The sequence below is a fragment of the Octopus bimaculoides genome, chromosome 26 (genome assembly GCF_046866305.1).
Source record: "Octopus bimaculoides isolate indiv1 chromosome 26, ASM4686630v1, whole genome shotgun sequence".
NCBI classification, from domain to species: domain Eukaryota; kingdom Metazoa; phylum Mollusca; class Cephalopoda; order Octopoda; family Octopodidae; genus Octopus; species Octopus bimaculoides.
Window position 1 is genome coordinate 14,784,251 of NC_142953.1, and position 5,160 is coordinate 14,789,410.

Sequence of the window (5,160 nt, forward strand, 5' to 3'; positions counted from 1 at the left end):
TAGACCTTAGGGTATCATGTGTGCATTGCTCTACTCGCACTTTTAAATTTTTAAAAAAATAGGACTTTTATTTAAATAACTAAAATTATCAAAATTTATAGTACTTTACTTCTATTATGGTCATCTAGAACTATCAATTAGCACATATTTATATTGGTAATTGAAACTTTATAACATATATTCCTGATCTCTATCCTTAACATCTAATCTACTTAAATCAATCATCAGATTCCTGTATTGATTATCCTTGTTATTTCCTAACATCCTTTCTTTTCTCAGTCCCTTAAACATTAGTAAACACATTATTATAAACTAATATAAATCCGATAATAATTTTAATCTTTTATTCACATTATATAAATAAAGCTTACCTATGTGTCTCCTAAATAGTATCATTATCTTATCGTCAGCTAATAAGTTTTTTTAAAGATAATTCAAAATAGTGTTCATGATCAATATATACTTAATTTCCTTAAATTTTACACCCTATCCAGAGCCCCTGAATTCAATATTGACATTATTTCAGGATTTTTGTGGAAGATAATTACATCTCATTTTATTTATTTTATTAACATACCTCTTATTGTGTAAACATTAGTTAGAGTTCTGTTGTTGTCTGTACCACTATACTGTTACTCTATTCAGACTAAAAGTAAAAAACCTATTTGACCCATATACCTAGGGCTATAATTCCTCAACCTTAATTCCTCAACATTTTGATAGTAATAAAATGACCTGATACTACTATGACCAGTGAAACCTCTAGATTCTAATACTTTTATAGCCTTGTCCATGCATACTGCTTACACCTTCCCTCTCTTTAGAAGTAATTGTCCCTTTGCTATCACCACTAGATAAGAAACAATAGAATTCTGAGACAGTTAAAACTTTTGTCTAGAATCTAGGGTTAGGGTTAGGGTTAGGGTTAGGGTTAGGGTTAGGGTTAGGGTTAGACTCCGCTATGTCAAGATGGACTTATATATTCTTCCTCACATTTGGATTTTATGTATGCTCTCTCCCACTTGGATTTAATATGTTGCCACATTTATAATATGTCTTTTTTCTACATTTTCGTGCAGCTGAAGATTGCTCTTCATATTGCATTTAAGGTAATGATCACATTACTTAAATAAATTGAAGTAGCATGAAACATGCGTACTGCAATCACTTTTGAAATCCGTGTTGCTTATTGTTTGATTTTAATCACCCATCCTTTTGGGATGCGATATTCGGGTGCCTTCGCATAAGTACCATATTCAAGCCTTGAATCTATATCTAAACCGTATATATATATATATTTATATATATATATATATATATATATATATATATATATATATATATATATATATATATATATATATTTATATATATATATATATATATATATATATTTATATATATATATATTTATATATATATATATATATATATATATATATATTTATTTATATCATCATCATCATCATCATCATCATTTAACGTCCGCTTTCCATGCTAGCATGGGTTGGACGATTTGACTCAGGACTGGCAAGCCAGAAGGCTGCACCAGGCTCCAATCTGATCTGGCAGAGTTTCTACAGCTGGATGCCCTTCCTAACGCCAACCACTCTGAGAGTGTAGTGGGTGCTTTTACGTGCCACTGGCCCAAGGGCCAGTCACATGGTACTGGCAAACGGCTACGCTCAAAAAGGTGTTTTTTATGTGCCACCTGCATGGGAGCCAGTCCAGCAGCACTGGCAATGACCTCGGTTGAATGATTTTCTAATGTGCCACCAGCACATGTGCTAGAAGGCAATGCTGGTAACGATTACGCTCAAATGGTGCTATTTGCGGGCCACTAGCACAGAAGCCAGACAGCTGCTCTGGCAATGAACACACTCAGACAGTGCTGTTAGTGCTCCACTGGCGCGGTGCCAGTCATCGAGTATGGTTCAATTACGATTTCACTTGCCCCAACAGGTCTTCGCAAGTAGAGTTTAGTGTCCAATGAAGGAGAGGTTGGCATGGGTGCCAGTTGTCGGATTCGGTTCGATTTCGATATACACACACACACACAATAATAACTATAATAATATATCATGATAAACAATTGCAGCATGGAAGGTGTCTATAAGCCATTCAAAAACACACAAAAACCGTTAGACTCTTCAGCATTTTAATTTAGTTTGCCAAAATATTTTCGTCACTTTGAGACCGTGACCTGTTCACTGACAAAATTCTGTGCTGCAATTTAAATGCTGAAGTGAATCTAACGGCCCCCGCGTGCCATCAAATGGCCTACAAGCACCCTCCATGCTGCAATTGTATATATATATATATATATTTATTTAAGCAACCATATAATTTCCCTTAACAAAATGATTGTGCATGCATGCGTGTGTGTGTGTGTGTGTGTGAATAAGGGGTCACAAAGCAGCCTTCACATAATAACCAAATCTCCTTCAAATCTTTATAGTAAGCCTAATGATTGAAATAGATTTCAATATCTTAATTTTCTCATTAAGATGTTGCTGCTTTCATGGCCCAGTAGGTAAGGGTGATCAGAAGTGGAAGCTTCAAATTTCTGCCAGGAATTACAAGGGACCTTATTAAATATTTTTTTAAGCAACCAGTTTTCCCTCAACAAAAGGATTGTGTGTGACTGTGTGTCTATGTGTGAAGAAGGGGCTACAAAGCAGCCTTGATATAGTAACCAAATCTCCCTCAAAATTTTTATAGTAAACCCAATAATTGAAATAAATTTAGATATCTTGATTTTATTAAAATTATTGATGATTTGGTAGCTCAGTAGATATGGGTGTTGCAAAGTGGTAATATAAGTGGAGGTTTCAAATCTCTTCCAGGAATTACAAAGGTTCTTATTAGATTACATTTTTATTTACGCAAGAAATTTCCCTCAGCAAAAAGATTGTCTGTGTGAAGGGGCCACAAAGCAGCTTTGACATAGTAACCAAATCTTTATAGTAAATCCAATAATTGAAATTTAAATATCTTAATTTTCTTATAAAAATTGTTATTGCTTTGATGGCTCAATAGGTAAGGGTGTTTAGAAATAATAATGAAATACTCTAGTGGAGGTTTCAAATCTCTGCCAGAAATTACAAGATGTCTTATTAAATATTTTTATCTAAGCAACCAAATTTTCATCAACAAAAAGATTGTGTGTGAAGAAGGGAGTCATAAAACAGCCTTGACATAGTAACCAAATTTCATTCAACTCTTTGTAGTAAGCCCAGTAATTGAAATAAATTTAAATATCTTCATTTTCACAGTAGAATTGTTGTTGCCTTGGTGGATGTTTAGAAGTGGAGGTTTCAAATCTCTGCCAGAAATTACAAAAGACATTAAATTAAGCAACCAAATTTCACTCACCAAAAATATTGTGTGTGTGTGTGCAAAGAAGGGGCCACAAGGCAGCCTTCACATAGAAACCAGATCTCCCTCATATATTTATAGTATTAAAAAATATTTGAAGTAAATTTAAGTATCTTAATTTTCTCAAGATATTGTTGCTGCTTTGGTGGCCCAGTAGGTAAGGGTGTTTAAAAGTAGTAACAAGACACAAGCAGAGGTTTCTAATCTCTGCCAGGAATTACAGGGGGTCTTATTAAACATTTTCATTTTTTCTCTAGAGATAATTAAAAAAATGAAAAATTTTAGTAAGACCCCTTAATGCAGGCCCTGGGTAGGATTGAACCTAGCCCAGGATGTTCAATGTGGCTGTCTAACGTCTCTACCCACAAGACCACCAAGACACCCAACATTAATGTAGTAAATTAAGAGATATTTAAATCTATCACAACTAAAGATGAAAAACAAAAACTATCTCATCACAGCTGTAGCTCAGTAATTAATCCCAAATTGGGGACCTGTTTAGATGCCTTTGTAGGTAAAGGACATTGATTAGTAAGTAGGGATTTAATGCACTGGGAGAGGGTTTCAATCTGTAACTCTCCCAAGGAATTACAAGAGCAGTGGAGTGTGGGGAGTAAATATTTTATTTAAAAAAATTAAGGATTGAATCTTGCTCAGGATGTGTAATACAGCGTGTGCAATTACCTACATGGCCACAAAGACAACACTAAAAGCAGGCAAACTAGAAGTTATTTAAATTGATTTATATATCATATATTTTTTCTTTTACTTCCACCAAGCTCTGCTCCTGCGGTCAGATTCACCCAGGTTTGTGCCCACAGCTTCCTTGGTCACTGTTCTGCCCTCCTACTCAACTGGGCATCAGAAAGATCTCTATATAAATGGGAGTGTATGTTTGTAAATTTGTCGCTGAAATGGTATATCCTGAAGAAAAACAAATTTGATTTTCGAAATCTGTGGCTCAATGAGAAGGAATTTGGTTATGATTGATCAGAAAATTTAATTTGTCATAAGAAATAACTGTTAGATACCTCAGTCATTTGTCATCTCCTCCTAAAGGTTCAATGTTGAATGAAATCATAATTAGCTCATCTATCTGTATTTTCTTTTACCCAATGTGTAATACCTCTACATGATAGCTAGAACTGGTAGAAATGGAAACAAAAATATCCCTCAGATCACACCCTACTGTCTTATCTATGTATATATGTGTGTATGACAGAGTGCTGAAAAGTTCCTGGCTTTAAGTGTATTGCAAGAGGCCTGGTTGGAGACCCAACCTTCTGCGTTCTTTCACAGGCCTTAGAAAAACTGAAGGACCACTGCAATAAGTATGTGAATCTGAGAAGATGTGTGAATATGATGATTAAATCATAATTAACTGATACTCCTATATTCTCTTTTACCCAACGCCAGGAACTTTACAGCATACCCTCATATGTATGTACATATTCACCATGTTGGACCACTTATTCTACATATTTTTTTTCAACCTCTGTCTATTTATTTCCTCTTATTCCTTTCTGTTGAAGAGCATAGCCTCAAAATGTAAAAGAATTTTCCTATATGTATATATATATATATGTGTGTGTATCTATCTATCTATATATATATGTGTGTATATATCTATATGTGTGTATATATCTATATGTGTGTATATATCTATATGTGTGTATATATCTATGTGCATGAGAAGACCCGGCAAGCCAAGTAAGACCTAAATCTAAGGCCTCAGCCAGTCCACTTATGCGTACCTTTCCTTCATTGGACACTAAACTCCAC